Source organism: Apis florea, unplaced genomic scaffold, assembly GCF_048593485.1.
Source record: "Apis florea isolate Af1SG1 unplaced genomic scaffold, ASM4859348v1 contig_2492_pilon, whole genome shotgun sequence".
Taxonomy (NCBI): Eukaryota; Metazoa; Arthropoda; class Insecta; order Hymenoptera; family Apidae; genus Apis; species Apis florea.
Genome location: NW_028256593.1, coordinates 208,121 through 228,481, shown reverse-complemented (window position 1 = coordinate 228,481; position 20,361 = coordinate 208,121). Strand labels below are relative to the sequence as shown.

At 25.2% G+C, this 20,361-nt stretch overlaps 1 protein-coding gene and 1 long non-coding RNA gene across 23 annotated transcripts in view; one reads left to right on the top strand and one right to left on the bottom strand.

Moving 5' to 3' along the window:
* Window positions 1-1,281: 1,281 nt before the first annotated feature.
* Window positions 1,282-2,602, bottom strand: LOC147657873 (uncharacterized). The gene is made up of 2 exons (XR_015291457.1): window positions 2,139-2,602; window positions 1,282-2,055 (listed from the first exon to the last, which is right to left on the bottom strand). It is a non-coding gene; the product is annotated as an uncharacterized LOC147657873 (long non-coding RNA).
* Window positions 2,603-3,842: 1,240 nt separating this feature from the next.
* Window positions 3,843-20,361, top strand: part of PMCA (plasma membrane calcium-transporting ATPase 3) — a 67,401-nt gene continuing 50,882 nt past the window's right edge. For 16 of the 22 annotated variants that reach the window (XR_015291455.1, XR_015291451.1, XR_015291454.1 and 13 more), the window contains exons 1-3: window positions 3,843-4,053; window positions 4,656-4,848; window positions 5,440-5,793. The gene's annotated coding sequence lies outside the window, so the exon portion shown is untranslated. Of the gene's footprint in view, window positions 4,054-4,655; window positions 4,849-4,910; window positions 5,794-20,361 lie in introns of those variants that run through there. The other 6 variants (XM_086905806.1, XM_086905810.1, XM_086905804.1 and 3 more) reach the window with 4 other exon arrangements.

Here is a 20,361-nt window from a genome sequence, read left to right as displayed (position 1 = left end):
TGTTTATATATAATATATTTCTGCAATATTATTAATTTTTTTTTAATTATTAATTATTTATTATTAATAAAAAAATTATTCATATTCTATTGCAATTTGTATTCAATGTTACAAATATTACTTGAAATTTATTGATTATTGAAATACTGAAAAAAATAAAATGAAAAAATTTATTTAAAATAAAAATTATATAATATTATAAATTTAATAATTGTAAGTATTTTTAATAATTTAATAAGTAATTAATCGTACTTATGAAATTTATTGGTAATCGTCATGTAAATTAATAATTGATCATATAAATTTATTATAAAAAACAAATACTCGTAAATTAAAAAATTTGTATATAGTATAATTATAATATTATAATTTAATATTATAATTTTAAAATTATATATTAACGATACGATAACAATAACGAATTTTAAAATTAATGCGCAATGAACTGCACTTCAGTTTGTATATGCGCGAATGTAAATGTAGCGTTGTTTTATTTTTGTTTTTTTTATTAAAAATTTATATTTTCAATAAATAAGCTGATTTAAGTGATTACATTTATTTTTATTATGATAAATATTAGAGAACATTATGAATACATCAGTGAAATGTATATTATGATTATGGAAAGAATTCTGAAATGTCTTTGTAAGTAACGTTGTTTTTTATTATATAGTTTTTCCTATTCAAATATAATATTGAATATAATTCATAATATTAAATTTTAATATTAAAAAGAAAGTAATTTCAATATGGAATTTTTTTAAATACTTTCATTCTGATAATTGTGAATTAAGAAATTTCTTATTGATTAGAATCTTAACCTTATTAATGTTCATTTAAAATAGTATTATCTCGCGCGATTTTTTTGGCGGTTAAAAAATACTTGCGATGCATTTGAATATATTGTTATAGATTTTATAACAAATATTAGATTTTATAAAAGAATAAATAGTTTTCTTTTTTAGATATGAAAGAAGTTTATAAACTTTTTTATTAAATTTTTTTTGTTAAAAATAATTTAATTTACGAATATATCTCGTATAATTATCAATATAAATTCTAATATATTTCTAATTAAAAGAATAATTATAAATAATCTCGTTCATTTTTCAATGATATTGTAATTTTAAATTGTAGTTTTTTTTAATTATGTACTAAATTCAAATTTAGATCTCATCAATCAAATTACTTTATATTGATATATTTAAATATTCATAAATCAATTAAAAACATAAAAAACATATCTTAAAATATTAGTTTGGTAAAAAAAAAAATCATAAGAAGAAGAATATTTTTTATTTTATTATATAAATATTTATTTGCATACTATAATATTTATTTGTACTACTATATATAAATATTTTTAAATGCTTTGTAATAACGATTTTCTTTAATATTTATAGAATAATTGAATAATTTTGAAAGAAATTTTATATTATAAAAAAACATATATATGTATGTATATATCATTGTTAATATAATTATGATATTAGATACAAAATTTATATATAGTTTTTACATAAAATTTGAATTAATGATAAAATTTTTGAAACATATATTAAAATTTAATAATTTGACAATTCTTAATAATTTATATGATTTTATTATAAAAAAATATTTAAAATGACATTTAGTTAATCATTAATAGTATATTATATTTTATAATATAATAAATGAAATTTAAATTCTTTCCACTAGATGGCACAGTATACTCCTTATATGAAATCCTTTAAAAATAGGATTACTAGGGGAAATCCCTCAAGAAAGAATTTTTTTTCTATTTCTTTGTCTTCTTCATGACCCTATTATTAGCATCATTACTCCATCTATGTCACCTATATTATGCCTAGTATTGCTAAATATCATCGAACCATAAGTCATTGTTAATCGACTTCTTTCCCTCCTATTATTTTCTTAAATCTCTGAAATCTCTTAAATTTCTCAATTTAGTTGTTTTCTCGATCTTGTTGTTTAAAAAATACAATCTTGTGCACATTTATTTTTCTTCAATGAAACATGATATAGATATTAGGCGTTGCTCATAAGAACATTTTTCTAAAAAGAAAACAAATCTGATTGGTTATTTTTGGTAGATTAAATAAAATCATCAAATTTAGCTGAAAGTATCATTTACTTACATAATATATTGCATAAACGAAAAAAATGAAATTTTTTTTTTCTTACTCGTATATTGTTTTCATAGATTATTCAACATTATTATAGGTTATGTTACATAGATGGAATATAGCTGAATAAGCTTTTTGATTATCGTTGATTATACAAAAATAAAGTAAAAACTGTTTGATTATGTCATATATACTAATGTTTTTTTCTTATTTAATAAAAATTGATGTATTATAATTATGATGTTAGTGTTTGACGTCAGTCATTACTCATCATCGTTGATAAAATAAAATTAATTGTATTAATTCTCTGCAATAAAATTAATCTCACCATTAGCGTACGTACGTTGAAATTAGTCGTGGCACAATTTTAATATACACGTTTGAGTGACATGTATGACGTCAAAATATATCGTTCCAACGGAAACCTGTTTGAACTGGAATCATACGATAGCGTATCATAATTTTTCCAGAATATTGCATATAAATATTTTACAATCTCTTATATTCAAACTTAAAATATTTTATAATTATTTGAATTGAAAAATAAAACTTCATTTTTAATTTATGCAGAGAATATTAGTTAAAAGATCATTCTTATATTAGTTAAAATTAGATTGATTTAAATTTTTCTTTTATACAATATTCGTATTATATATTAAGTATTTAAATATATTCAATTATTACGAAATCAATTTATTGATATAGCAATTATAATTTTTTAAACATAAATATATATAATTGAATTTTGCTCTATTGTAAAAATGGAAAATATTAAAGGAGGGAATTTGATGAATTTTTCTTGGCAGAAAGTATTTTGAGGTTTTAGGAACTTGTTTAGACATGCGCAGTACGCATTTAGCAAAAGCAATCAGAGATCACCACTTTTAATGTGGTAAATCGATTCTTTTGAAGAAATAAAAAATCCTAGAGCATAAATTTAAAGTAATCTTTTTTTAGTCCTAATTGTCTACCTAATTGTCTTAATTATCATTGATAATTAATGTAAAAAACAAGTATTCATGTTGAAAAAAAAATTATGTTTTTCAATCCCGTATTATATTTTAAATATAATTAATTAATTATATTTTTAATATAATTAATTAATATTTCAAAATATGAATTAAAAAAATAATAGGTAAAAGCATGAGATTATTTGAAAAGTCGTTCATAATTTATATATTTATATACATATAGGAATTTATATACAGGTCAGAATTCAAAGAATTTAATTATGTAATCTTATTTTTTCTCGATTAAAATTTGAATTTGATCGCTCTATGATCATCAATAATTATTAACAAATATTTAAGAACTCAATCCTTTTTATATCAAAAAGTTTTTATGATTTTTAATATTTTAATCACTCAATCACTATACGCGCTGAACTTTTTCACAAAAGAATAAAAAGGTGAATGAGAAACATGACTGAGTCATAATACATATATATGTATATACAACCAAAGAATAAAAATCAAACAAATATATCTTACTATATTTATATAATAACAGTTTCAAAATTATTAAATAATTCATAAGAAAAATAAATTTTCATACATATAATAAAAATGAAAAATCATAAAAATAAAAAAAAGGAATAATAGAGAAATAAAATATGAAAATAGTACAAAGAAAAAATGGGGGTAGTGTGTTAGAGGGTTGGGCGTTATGACTGCGTAACCCGCATGCTCGAAACATTTCAGATAGTAAAAGCACAACAGTCGAACGAAGACCGCAGTACCGTGCAGTTCGAGTGCAGTGAATTGCACTGAATTTGTGTGCACGAAGAATCTTCAACTTCGTGCCTTTTGCGCGCATTCTATTCCTATTCCTTCTTTCTTTAAATCTTTTTTTTCTTTTTCTCTCTCTCTCTCTTTTTAATATTCTTTCTCTCATAACACATCAATGTGTAATATCCAATTAAAAACATGTACGTACATCTCCGAATGTATATCTATTAATAATATAACTTGATTAAAAAAAATTTATGCACGCGTGTAAACAAAACATACATTATACAAAATTAGAAAAAATTTTACGCACATTATCACAAAATCGTAATCTATAATAACAGCATACAAGAAGAGATGAGAGAGAAAGAAGAATACATCTCAATACATATAGGCTTTATATATGATACATGAGCGACATATTCGCGAAACAGAAGACGTGCTCGCGCATGCAAGGATTATCTGTGTATAGCTCTCAAATTTCTGATAATATGCAATGCATTTAATTCAATCAATCTATATGAAAAAAAGATTAAAAAAAATCCATTTATATTTTTATAGATTTCTGTAATACAAATTATTTTTTAAAATGATAAATCAATATGAAAAGAAACGTGTATTATACTTTTATTTTCTTTTTTCCTTTTCATTTTTCTCTCTCTTCTTGATTTTCTATGTATTAACAAAAAATTAAAAAGATGACTATATGACCGCTTCATGGAAAATATATTATGAAAAAATATCAATTATGAAAAAACTAAACATCTATTTTATAAAGATCGTATCAACATATCATTTTCAGTGTATAGATGCAATATACAGAGTGTGCCTGAGGTTATAGATGTTCTCTGTGTCTCCGCGAAGAAGCACTATGAGAAATGAAAGAGGAGGGGTGATTAGGGTGGGGGTGACAGAGGGAGAAGTGATTTTCCAACGGTCGTCAGCATAGTAGTGCATGCGCGGCGCGTCGCGACGCGGCGCCTCGCGGAGAAAAAGTAAGAAATAGTAATTTCCTCTCTTCGGTTTCTTCCCGTGCGTTTCTCCTCGTAGACGTCGGATCTGTGCTACATTCTTACACGTTCCTTCATTCTTGTTCGTTCAAAACGTGAAACATTTTTTTGTTTCCTCCTTTTCTGTCAAACTTTATGTTTCTTTGATGTCTTATTTTTTTGCTTTACAATATATATATATATATACATATATATTATATATATGTATATATATATGTACAAAAAAATACCTATATCTACTATTTTCCCACGCCCGTTTCCTATGTGTTAGAGTGTATTAAAGATTTTTAACGGTGTGTCGGTTAAATTATTCGATCGTGTTTTCTCACTCTTCGAAAGAGAGAAAAGCTCACTGGGAGTTGCGCGTGTATTTTCGTGCGTCGTACAGGGTTTCGTGTTTGGTGGGTCACGCCGCGTAAGAGCTAAGAGAGGCTGCTGTTTCTTCTCGCTTTATCTTCAAAGACTTTTCATATCTTTTTTTTCAATTTTTTTTTTTTTAAATTGAGTTTTTCGTTAATACATGTGAGACAAATATTCGAATATCGTCTTTTTTTTTTTCTTGGTTTCTTTTGGCAGTCTCTCGTCGTCCTCGGCGTGCAGCAGCGGCGACAAGCGGCAGCACCCAGTAACACATTGCGACGAGCGGGCGTCCGTGACACGATCCAGGAGAATCGAGCGATCCGTTTGTTCGTGGTTACAAGTATACGAGTGCTCCGAAACGCGCGAATAAATGTGTCGGTCACGGTACAAGACGTGAAGCGGGGGAATATACGGCAAGTGAGTATATTTTTAGTAGCAAGCGCCAAGCGCTAAGGCAGAGTGGTATAAACGGCGCGCAGTGGCCTGATGAAGCGGCGTATGTGACATCAAATTTCTCTCTCTTGCCACCTTGACGAGACACCGAGACATCTTGCAGACTATCAGCGCGCGGTGAGTATTGCCCCGAACCCTCAACCGATTGATTCGCCATTCCGCAAACAGTCGCTCTCTGCTCCGCCTCCCCCTTCATCTATGTATGCCCACCCAATACCATCTCCTCTGCAAGTTGATGCGTCCTCTCACCCCTCCGATCATCCGTTGGATCATAGCTCATACTCGTGTCTTTATATACGCACGTGTACGAAACTTTAAGCATATATTTCTATTTACAATTGTACAAATTCTATTTTTTCTTTTTTCTTTTATTCGTTTACGTATGTACATTATTTTTTGTACGCTTATAATTTTTTTAATCTTTATTTCCTTTTTCATATAATTTTTCTAACTTATTTTTTCAATGAATTATACATTTCAATTTTGTTTCGACAATATATCTCTTTTTTCTAACCTTAATTTCGAATTAATTTCTTTTCGAAGTTTCAAGATACATCCAGATTGTCGGATTGCATATGCATGGATCACTGCACGATAGTGACATTACGAAAATTATGTAACCGTCCGTCCGTTCGCTCGATCCGTCCTTCGTTCCTTCCCTCTTGGTTCCTCTTCTCCTTCCTCGACCTACCTACCCTTGGTACGTGGCTCTCGCTGCTACAACCTCTCCCCACTCTCAAAGGCCACCCCTACGCCGCTCCTCTTGCCCCTCCCACTTTGCACCGGTCGCTGTTGAACATTATTTCGGGAGTGCCAGCCAGCCTGCCAGAGCCCGCGTGCAATAGACTGAGACAGAAAGACTTACTATCCTTATAAACGGTCTCTCTTTCCTTTACCTCGTGTGTCCCGGGATCGGACAGGCGCATTATCACGCGCAGCTTTTGCTCGCGCTGCATTCCTCTCCTGCATTGTTTGCCTTTTTCCACTTATTCTCTATCTTGAACTTCCATCCTTTCATAGGATAGGACTTACGTGAATGACTAGATAATGTCTCATATAGTATTATAGGATAACGTAAACTTATGTTAGAGTATTTATATAGTAATATATTTCTAGCTATCTCTTGTTTGTCATTTATTATCTTCACTATCTATAATATAATTATTTCAAATTATTTCAATCTAGTTATAATGATTTGGTTTCTTTAGGAGTAATGTGCAATAATATTTCATCATTGGATAGTTTGACTTTATTATGGATTACATAAGAACAGGAAACATTATTATCCACTGGTCTCGTTGATTCGTAGTAATCGAAATCGAAGATAGTTCGAATTACACGAATGAGGGAATCAACGAGGTAATTTTATCCATGTATATATATATACATGTACGTGCGATTCGGTAATTTGTCGTTTTTCGTTGTTACAATATTTCATTGCGTTGGAAATATTTATTTTCTCGAAACACGATCTTGAATTATATAAATATATTAAATCTAAGTTAGATATAAACGATTATTGAATGTTTCTATAGTATTTATTACATTTTTCTAATAGAAAATTGTATATGATACAGACAGATATAATAATACATGTGATAAATTAAGATTTAATAACAATTTTATGACTGGAATAATCGGTTGATCTAATACACAGTAGAAAGGATGGTGATTAGTCAGACCCGAGTAGTCTTCATGCCTTTAACTCGGTCATTTTTGTTGTAATAATCATGTATAAAATTTCTCAACCCCCACTATTGGTGGCGACTATCGGATTCCCCCACCACGTTGCTATGGGCGCACGCCTTTGCTCTCCCCGATTCGCTTTGTCCTGAAATACATCGAAGGCGTTTACACACACATACACACACCAGCTTTCTGTCCTCGTTTTGTCCTGCTTTCATAGTATCGACCCAATACGGCTGACCTAGACTCACTTGCAAGGAAGTGTACTCAACCTTTGACACTTACTCGCGGGCTGACGAAACCGACCGCGATCGATAGCCCGTCAAAACTAATTACGCACGTGGAGAAAACGATCGTGTGAGATGATTAATTTAGTGACTGGTCTTATTGTACACATCCGTTTTGAAACACACGCATTATTTTAATACTTTTATAGTGATTACATTATATAAACAAATTCATCAAAAGATCGCATATTATCATACTCAATAAATTAGTTCCGGTGAATGATACATAATGTTTATTGAGCCCGGAAATATAATTTTTAATAAAATTACAAAAATTACAAAAATTAATGATTATTATCCAAAGAGATGATAAAAGTTATATATTAATTATTAGCACAAAATAACAAGTATTCAAAGAATAATTAAGTTTATGTATTAATTTTTCTTAGTGATCTGAATAATTTGAGATAATTATATGATGAATATTTATAAAATAAATGGAAAGACTTATTGTTTTAAGAACTGATAATTTGTTTCTATTTAGTATACATGTCTTTTCAATGAAAGGTTAAGTTTTAGCCATGAGTATATCGATCTATCAACCTATGTTAGAGCTAACGTATACATAAAAAAATTATATGGTTGTATATCGAATATAGTTCTTGATAGAATATCGTAAGAAGAATATATAAATAATAGAAAAAATAAAATTATTATTACTTTCATTTGTTCTGAATTTTTTTTATCTTTACCATATTAGAATAGAAATAGAAATGATTGTTGTATTTTTAAGAAATTTATAATTATTTTTTTAGAAATGATATTTTTTTGTAAAGAAGATTATAAAAACCATAGCAGATTCTATACAAAAAATTTTAATGCTACAATCATAATTCGTAGAAAGAAAAGATCTTGTCTAAATTTTTCAATTATTTTATTACTTCAGAAATTGATTTTTTTCATGTTGAAATAAATATTTTCATAAGTATTGTAAATTATATTATTTTATTCTGCTTCAAATAGTTTTTTTTTCATTACAAATGAAACTATTCTCTCAAGAAAAATTTGTTAATTATTTTATTGCAATTTGTATTCACAATTCTTTGCAATTTAATTGCATATTATTAAATTTATATCCAAATATTATCGAATATATAGATCTCATTAAAAGAAATTGTATTTCAGAAAATGTTTTAAAAAATTTAACTTAAAATTCTCAATTCTTCTATATATAAAATCTTACAATACTTTAATGGATTTGAAATATTTTTATTTTTAAAATATTGAAATATTCTTATAATTTATCTAAAAACAATATTTTAAAAACAATATTTTATATAACATAAAATTATCTATATTTTATAAACAAAATTAAATAAAATTATATACGATTATGCAAACTTTTTTCAATATTTTTTAAATATTTCTTAAATATTTAAAATTATTTATTATAATATATTCTTTATACAAAAATTTTTGCTAGTTAAAAAGTTTTTATATATATATATAAAAGACAATATTACATACATTACGATTTTTAAATACTAACGAAAGTTAATTTTGTTTTCAAGTTATATCAATTGATATTGTACAAAATCGTCTCTTGATAAATTAATATTCAATTATGGCAAGCTTACGTTTCATGAATTTATCGATTTCAGAAAAAAAATTCAATTGTACTGTTTCAAATAAAAAAAACAAAGGAACTGTATGCGCCACGCATGCGCAATGTAATTATGTAATCGTCATCGGTCCTTTCCATAACGATTTTTCATAAGTTAATACTTTGTTACCGTAAGACAAAACATAGTTTTACATTGATGTGTCTGATACGACACATTAACCACTCGAGATCCGATCAAGACATCAAGACTACCACGTGCTAGGAATTTATTGACCCGTGATATATACGAAAATTTTACCAGGAAGCGTGCTGTTATATAGTTCCCGGCGCGCCGTAGACACTATCTCGTCTCTGTCTATTCTGTGTAGCTGGTACGCATCATAGTGGATTAAAAATAACTAGACACGTGTGTGAACTGGTCGAGCGTGCGCGGTGTCCAGAAATAAAGCAGCAGCTCGTCGATTAACTTTTTCGAGGCGAAACTTTGCCGCTGGCCAATATGCATCGTTAGTAATCGTCGTAATCGTCGTTGCTACTATACCTTTTCTCTTCTCTTTCGATATCCGATGATTGTTGTCTTCTTGTTAACAGAAGATGGCGCGATTATTTTAACATTCGATTTGTCGATTCATTAATGTTTCTCTGGAGACCTTTTAGAATATTTTTTAGAATATATATATGTGTATTCGAATTAGAATCGATTGTTTAAACTATCATTTTACGAAAAAGATTTTTGCACAGGAAAGTATAGCATGAGATTAATCGATACAACCTAACCTTATTTTCTATTAGAAATTTTGGAGATGTTTCGAAGATGTTTTTTGATTGATATTTTAAACTCAAAGTATTTTTTGTTTTTTATATCATATTATTTTTTTATCATTTAATTTGTTTATTCTTTTTATTTCTCATTGCTTTTATATTGTTAATAACTTGTAGAAAAAATAATGCCAGATTCTCAATAGAAAATTTTTAATAAATATAATATATATATCTTGGCGAAATATCTCAATTTGTTCCGCAATACGTCACATTCATTCCTTTTTTTAACTCTATTGATTTCATTATAAAACTTAAATTATAAAATGGTTTTCAATAATTTAAGAATCTATTGTTGAAAAGAGCAATCGTTTAAGAAGAACGTTTATAAAATAATCGAAATATTATTTGTTTAATGTATGATATAACTACGTTTTGAGTTTCCAAGGCAAATGATTTGAAAATTTCGAGATTCCATCAAAATGAATTTCGCATTCTCATTTTGGCTCTTAGCCACTTCTTTATCGGAGAGGAGATTTATACATATAGTACATATATATATGTTATATATAGTATATATATATATATATATATATATATATATATATATTGGTGACTGAGATAAATCTTTGCTCTTATTCAAGACTTTTGTATAAATTTGTATGGCAGCGACAATCATTCATGTGTTAAAATTTTCTATTTTTCCTCGTTTTTAAATCCTTGCTATCATAGTTTCTACCATAATCCCAATAAATGGATCAAAGACGATACCGCAAAAATTATTTTCCACGAAACAACCTAGATATTTTTATACTTAACATTTATGTACTATAAATTATGTGAACTATGGAAGCATAACTAATTATTCTTGAAAAATCTTGTTATTGTAACAATGAAATATTTTGTTATTGAAATATTTTTCTTTTTTATTTCGATTTTATTATGTCGATTTTTTGTTGTCCTAGTAGTCTACATGTATGTAAGTAAATTTTCAATATTATTTATATTTTTGAGTATGTTTTAACTTTTTAAATCAATTTTTAATTAATTTTTTTATTTTAATTTTCATATTAAAATTTTCGTAATTTTTAAATTAGAATATAACGAATTTATAAATATTATGAAGTTTACTATTTGCTATTATAACGACGAACAGATATAAAATCAGATATCGTGTTTAAAATTCTACCAGACAAACAGTTCAAATCATTTAGAATAACAAATATGATGATTCAAAGTGAGAAGAAACGTTCGTGATCAGGAATCATTTAAAAAAAGGTCGTCGTTGAACGTGATAAAAATTTTTCGTTAACGAAGTTAAGTTAATGTTTGATAATAAAGTAAATATTTGATAATATAATTCATGTCTTGAAATAATTGAATAAAATTTAATTCACGAAACTTTCAAGGAGTCGCGTTTCCGGATTCACAGATAAAACATATACAGGAGAATTAAAATATACTTAATGTATATTAACATAATCTTATAACATACTTAAAAGTGTATTTGCTTTTATTTTAAGATCATTGTGTGTATGTGTAATGGTACGAATTGAAAATGTATCATCTATAATTTTTAATTAATTCTAAATTTTTATTTGTATAATTTTTCTCAATATTAATTTTAGAAGTTATCTTATATATTATATGTTATTTCATTATATTTTCATTTGATATAATACGAAACTTGCTGTTTTATCAAATAGTTTTTCCATCGAGAGGTCAATGAAAACGTTGTCTTGAAATTCGGGAACGCTATTAATGGAAAAATATTGGTCAATCGATGCCAAAAGGATTGATGTACGTCGACTCGACGTCTAGTCTGTCGGTACTTTGGCACTCTTCACTAGCACAAACACTTAACGTGACTGTCTGCCAAGTTTCTTGATTGCTGTAAATCATCGGAATCCCCCATGTTTAATGTTTAGATATCGTTGTTGGAATATATTGTTCAAATTATCGACAATTTATAGTATAAAACTTTTAAATTTTTCTTTTGTTTATTTGGTATAATGTATTATTTCAAGAAAATTAGAAAAATTAAAAAAAGCAATATATAAATAATAATGATATGTAATTAAATAAAAATGTATAAAATATTAAATGTATAAAATGTATAAATCATTTTAAGGAAATCAAGAAAATTAAATTAAAGTATAAATAAAATTAAAAAAAATATATATAAATGATAGTGATATAATTGCATAAAAATATAAAAAAATATTGCAAATAATTCAAATTTATAATTTTGTTACGCAATATATTTCTATCAACAAATATAAATATTTAATAAAATTGAGAAATTAATATATGAAATGATTTTTAACATAGTATGTATGTCAAAATCTTCTAATTCATAATATTTATTCATTATATTCATTATATTTATCGTGACAGATTGATATTATAAGATTTTTTATAATATATATTAGAAATCATCGAAAACAATGTTTAAACTTAATTTAAAGAATTAATAATAATGAGAAATTTTAAAATAAATAAAAATCTGGATTACTTATGCTGACAATTGATCACAACTATTCGATATGTTATAATGAATTGTCATATTTTATTTTCTATACGAATTCGAGTGAAAAGTTAACTGAGTTTGAGCATAAATTTATGATACGTGTTTTAATGATCTCTTAAATCGCATGAAAACTACTGCCGTACGATAGTTAGGTTCGTACTACTTAAACTTCTATTTTTTGCATTTTGATTACTGTGTCATATTTTATATTAATAGATATTATACTATATTATAGAATTCACAAGATAATTCAATATGCCATTAAAAAACACATAAATTTTGTTATTAATTAAAAATCATATATTAATAGTAATTTCATTTTTATATAAATATATAGATTTTTTATAAAAGATAGAAATTAAATTAAACTTCTATCTTTGAGTTAAATTTTTGAAAATACATACATATAATTCATCAAAGAAGTAACGAAATAAAATCAATTTTATAAAAAATTAAGAATGTTCTGATTATTGATATATAAAAATATCAATATTAATTATATTACAAATTTCATCGCTGATCATGTTAATTAATACTATCATTTGTGAATAGATTATATGAACATTTGTTATAACGAAATATTAAAATATGCATACGAATAATTATAGAAGCTATATCTGTCAAGTTTTACGTATACTATATGCATTATGGTGATAATAATATATATAGATATTACGTGGTTCGTCGAGCTATCAGCATATATTAAATTTCACGAATTTTTTTATATTTGTTCTTTACTGCTTTTTTTATGAATCTGAACATTTATATTATTTAAACTATAATTATTCGTAAAATCATTATATAAGAATATTGAATGTTATATCGAACATATATTTTCGAGGTGATTTTTTTATTCAATATTGTTATATTTTTTAAAATTTTTATTGCTAATCTAAGAAATTTTTTATAATTAAGAAAAATAGAAATTTTTTTTGATATTTGTATAATTAAACAAAATAACAAAATAAAACTCGTGTGATTGTATAACTTTCAAATCAGTTTGTAGTTTTAATACTCGTGTGACTGATCTCTTATATCGTGGTAAAAAGCAATAATGATCACATATTCAATTACGTTCATTGGCATTATCTTTGGATTGCATACCGAAGGAATCATTTTGCATATACATTATGCCAATTATAAATATTTTATTCGTGTTTCATCTTAATATTAAATTAAAATTAAACAAATTGGTATTTTTGTAAATGAAAAACTAAAATATATTAATTATTTTTTATAATAAAGGATTATTAAATGAAATTAATGTAATTTTGTTATCTAAAAATCCATTTGAAAATTCATTAGGAAAATGTAAGAAACGTTGACATAATTGTGAACGACCCAGTTTTATAAGACACCGTATGTATAGATGCCGACCTTCGTTCTCTCATTTGCTTATTGACAAGGATATTTTAAAAGTGATGTCAATGAATGATCAATACGCGTAATGTTAGTGATTATAATCAGCCAACGGACAGAATTTCTAATATATCTATTCGGAAGAAGCCGTGTAATTACCTGACTCAGATGTTTTCAAGGTTTCTTCGGTTCGTTGAAACCATTATATGAAAATGGGAAAAGAATTGTGTGAAACTTTCAGAATTCAATTTTATTTCATTTCCCAATATTTCTTTTATTTTTCGAAATGATATAGCATAAAATTTCCCTTTGATTAGATTTATCAATTTTTGTCTATCTAAATATTAAAAAATAAATGTAATATTAAAAAATAAATGAGTGTATATATCCATCGAGTTTTTATCTAATAAAATAAAATTTATGAATATAAGCATCCGTTTTGAATATTATTTAACAATTCTAGAAACAAGAGATTTTTATTTTTATAGGATTCAATATTTAGTTAATTTAAAATTAATTTCTAATTAAAGTAAAAGTGAAATCTCAATTGAATGAATTTCATATTAATCAGTAGGCGTGGCAATTAAACACGTTCGATAAATCGTTAAAAAGATAATTTTTTTTTTTTTAAATAGAGGTAATGTTCCGTGGGAAACGAGAATGAATTTTTTCATCGTTCCTTTTTTCTGAAATCTATAAAACAAAAGAACTCTAATAAAAGAAATACTAGATTTATGCTTCTGTGTATGTAGAAATAGATAGATACATAGATAGATAGATAGATAGATAGATAGATAGATAGATAGATAGATAGATAGATAGATAGATAGATAGAGAGAGAGAGAGAGAGAGAGAGAGAGAGAGAGAGAGAGAGAGATCTAAATGTAATTTCCAATATATTTTGAAGTCTTTTTGAATTACACTTACACTACAGTATTTTTAATATAGAAAATTTATAATTGGAATTATTTTTTATATCTGTACTTTTTATCGACGTATATGATCTGATTGGTAAAATATTCTGTATTCTATAGTCTTGTGAATTTTAATAGATCAGATATAGATTAATTACGTATAAATATATATAATTTTCTGGTCATTTCCTTTTTCATTTTTTTATGGTTCCAATATCGTATACGAAATTGTAATCTATTCTATGGAAGACTAACAAAGCGAAATCAAGGACGTCGTTTATTAAGGGCTTCGATACCGATCAATACCGTATAATCCAGTAGCGTATAACGTTTATCTACTCTTGGAAAATGTAAGTGGTATTTAAAAATCTTTTGATAATGAAGATATTTTCGTCATAATTTTGCATCATTTTCGAATTTTCTTGAACCTCAAATGAATTAAAATACAAGGATAAAAAATATAAGTTATGTATATTCCATTCATTTGATGCAATTATTTACATTTTTTTTTCATTTAAAATTTTAAACAATCATTTAAAAATCATTTAAAATCTTTATATTTTAAAAATTATTGATATTCAATTTTTATGATTTCGATATACTTTTAAGTACATGACTATGTAGAGCCTCATAAAAAAAAAATCTATTAGGTGATACAGTATTCATTACTAACGGACTATTTTAGGATACAATATCTGATGGGGTAATTGCGGGATCAAGGTGTGTCAAATTATTTATTACATTCGTTGCAGTGATATATCATAGTTACATAGACTGGTTGATTTGCGCATATCTTACATATCGCTCAAAAATGAAATGCAACGTTAAAATAAAAATTCTTAAGAATTTTTTGTTTGTTTGTATTATTCTTGAATTTTTACTTTTTTTTTTATTTATCATAATTCTCTTTGATTCTTAAAGAATTTTTTTGAAATGATATATACATATAATATAATATATATTAATTAATTTGAGAAATTGAGAAATTTAAAATAAAATTACTGAATAGAAACAATTTTTTTTTTTTAATTTATTAATAATATGGTAAATATTTTATAGATATCTTTGATGTAAAATAGAATAGAATTGAAAATTAAAAATAGAATGAAAACAGATTTTTTTTATTATAATATAATATACATTTTATTAAGAATTGATACTTCTATATTTTTTTACACATAATAGCATCAATTTACGTCACATTAGCTCGATTTCTTGTCAATAAAATCTATAGAAGGATTTTTCCAAGAAGTTCTTATCGAATCTTTACAATTCTTTATCGATGTAATCAATATTATCTGTTACTTTTATTATTTATATACTAATTTAAAAAATTAATGATCTAATAGATCAACACTTGTCATCTTTAATGTCAGCACTTTCAATTTTTTTTTTTTATTGATTTTATGATTTCGCCATTTTGAAATGGAATATATTTATAATATATTTTCTATTATTGATCAAGTATAATGAAATATCATTATAATCTTTTAATATTGCAATAAACTATAAAAAGATTAAAATCCATGAATCAATTAGGATCTATCTGTCGATGCGCAGTGACATCTCGTGTGAAGAGAAGAATTCTTAGATCTGAATTGTCCTTTTCTATCCTTGATCAATGCTTATTTCTATATGATCTGAAAAAAGATAAAGACTAGTGTTGGTGAGAGGGCTCGCTTGTCGGACGCTTTTAATTTCCTGTTCATTGACGTCTGATGTGAATTAACCTTATTGGCGTTTAACGGTTTATTTAGCTTTCTGGTCTAATCTTAACCGATGCATTAAATCGTGCATAATGGTGTCACGATTGTTACGTTCGTTGTAACACTTTCGCTGTGCGATGTCCGGTACATTTGACGCTTGAGTATTTAAACACAAAACAACAGAGAAAGAGATAAAAGTGATAAGTTGGATGGCTTCAATAAGATGTGTTCGAAATATCGAGTTCAATATTGAATTAATATTATCTATTAACGTAGTGACGCAGAAGATATTTATTAACTCTCGATTGCTTAACTGGGTTATAGTAAACGTGGATACAAAACAATTAATAATTAATTGTCCGTATGATGTACTATCATATCATATCTACTATTAATAAAGATAATTTGAAGAAATTTAATATTATGAATCAAATTAACAATATTTGTGTTCAGAAAAATTAATAAAATATAGAAAATAATTTTTTGTTATAAAAAAATTCTTTAAAATATTATATATAATATAATATGATATGGCGTGGAAAAAAACAATATTCATGATTTATTATTAGACTTATTGTCATAAAAAATAAGTCGAACGATAGTTAAATTCAATTAGATTTGTCAGTTTTTGTTATAGATAATAATAAGACCTCATGTATCGATCCAACGTAAGATTCGTGACGTAATAACACTATGTGCGTCATAATTCTGGAATACGAAAATGAGGTATCCTAGTTGGCAGCAAGTTTTAGTAAAAAATATTTTCAGATCTGAATTTTGCAAACAATAAATTACATTTATAACATGTCTTATCTTTGGTTAGATGATTCACTATTCTGATGACAATATTAATATTCACTGAAAATTTGGATAATAATTTACTGTTAAAAAGAAATAATTTTTTTTTATTTGAAAAACTAAATATTCAAATATTAATTATATATATTATATTAGTAATAATTAAAAATTAAATTAAAAAAATTAAATAATTAAAAAAAATTAACAATTTACAATAAATATTTGATAAATGTTTTAAAGATTATTTTTTAACAATTAATTTGAAAATTTTTAAATAGAAATCTTGAAAAGAAATTGTTTTTATTTACCCATATATTTATTTATATGAATATATTAAATAAGGAGGAATTTTGAATGAAAAATTATCGGAATTTTGTTTATGCTTAATAATATCAAAAAATTTTTCGCATAATTAAATAACTTGATATGTTTATATACTATATTTTAGTTTTTACAGCAGCTTATCTTGGCCAGAATGTTTTCCTAAGTATTTGTTTAAGATCAAAACAGGATAAATTTTGAGTATGAACATAGACAAGATTTAAATGTTAGAAAAGATTAGAAAAAAATAAACAATCTATGTTTCTTATAAAAATTTTTAAATTTGCATTGTCATTTAGTATTTTTATATATAAAAAAATTTTTAATAAATACATAAAAAAAGATTTTATTTCACTTTTTTTAATAAGTTTTTAATAAGTTTTTAATAATTTATATTTTTATATTCTAATTATATTCATATTTTATTTTATTTTTTCTATCATGACTCAATCTCTTGAGATTTCTATCTTTAAGAATTTATCTCTTTTATTTCTTACTAATATTCTTATCTGTTATACATATATATCATTTATCTTCTATTTGAACTACTTCTATTTGTAACTTTGTAAATTTAAATTTGAATTTAAAATTAAAAAAAAATTAAAATTAAAAACATTTCAATTTGTATTAAATATCAAGAATTTATATTAAGAAAAGAATATTCTTTTTAAATATATACCATATCATTTTTCATATTAATGATAGGTATTGCGTGATATTTTGTAGAAAATTATAGAACTTCGATTCTTTGTGCCAAGTCCGTACATAATGATGTATTCTAATAAATAAAATAATTTTTTATAATGAATTTTAAGTTTTCAATTATTTATTTATTTTTTTTTAACAAAAATATGAAATAAAATCGAAATTGTATGGCTGAATAAATTGATGCAAACGACAGTGAGGTTAGGAAAGAGGACAGAATCATCAACTGATTCTGGATATCGTTCATTGAGCCGGAGGAGGTTGGGATACAAAGCGATAAACTTTCGTGCCGTAGATACCGGACTTCCGATCGTTTCTTTGAAATAGGATTGAGAGAACATCGGAGCGGAATAATTTGATTAAAATGCCTGGATACACGCGAGTGAACTCGTTCAGTAGTAGTGTTGCACTAACGTGTTTATTGCCGCTTAGGATCCTCTTTCGGATCGGCAAAATAACAATCCTTGGTTTAATTTTTTAAATCAAGATAAAATTTTTTTTATAAATTTCAACCCATTTTGAAATATTTCGAATATGTAATGATTCGCATAAGTATCTATTCATAATATATATATATATATGTATATGTATGTATGTATGTATGTATGTATGTAAAAAACTGGTAATGATTGTTATTCAGCCATCTTAAGACAGAAATTTTTTTTTAGTTAACATTCAGTAGTGCATGATTTATGCTATAATTGAATATGATGTATTTACATATATTGAAAATCAAAATGTGGTTGGTTCTTTTATAGTCTCTTTTATTGATATATCTTTATCTTCCTTTAACCTAAATTCTTTTCAACATTCTCTTTAAATATATTTTTTTCTTATCTCTGCAATATGATTCAATATTTTATACGCACTTAAATAACATATATCGAACAATTACTTTCTCGATCAATTTAATCAATTTCAATTAATTAAAAAATGAAAAAAATTTCTTCGACTTTTTTTATATAGAATTCTTTTACATATGAATTCTAATAACAATACTATATAAAAAAAATAATTGAATATTTATGAATATTATTGAAGAATAATTTTAATTGCTATTACAAGGAAAATGAAATTCAAAAGTATGCTTGTAATTTGAGCATTATGATCGTTGAAATACTCATAATTAATTTTTTCAATATAATTTCTTCAACTTTTCCATTTATTAATATAATATAATGTAATCTATTACTTCACAATTGTGTGTGATACATTCATATCAATAAATAAATTCAGTAGCAGAATAGTGAAGGCATAATAGAAGTCTATATATAATGCTCGGTCACCAGCGTGCTAATCTTCGTTCATAGTTTCCATGAAGGCGTTGGTTGGTTAGCGTGACGAATACTGATTAGCAATGCAATATCACAATGTTTCGCTATATTCGCGTTCTATGAAGATATCCTTTACTTTCAATTATGACGCCCATTGTAAGGAATTTGTCGTGTTATTCTCGTTTCACAATGAATCATGATTTTTATATATAAACTATTTTATTTGAAATCGATTATTTTTTTACATAATGTCTAAGAAATTGAAGTATATTTTAGTTTATACATAAATAGAAAAGATTTAATTCATCATTTTTCTAATTTTGAATTTATTTAAAACATATTTTCAAATTTAGAATTCTTACCGAAAATATTTATTATAATTGAATTTTTACGTTTTTTTATATTGACATATATATTTTTGTGAAAATATTAATATAAAAAATTAATTATTATGAAAAAGCTTATGTAAGTATTTATCTAGTCTTTTATTGCTTTATTTCCATTACATTGACGTAATTTTGAATGTTATCTTGAATATCATTCTTTTGATCCATAGTCCAAGCACTACGTTACTCAAAATAATTAAATCATTATCTGATCATACTATTTTATAAATAAAAAATTCAACTTATAACTTTTGTTATAAAATATATTACTATTTATATATATATTAATATATATCTATTATAGCTGTATTCTATAGTGCACAGTAATGTATACCTTGTTGAGTGTTTAATTTTTTACCATCAATTCTACTACGTTTTCTATTACGTCATTGTAAC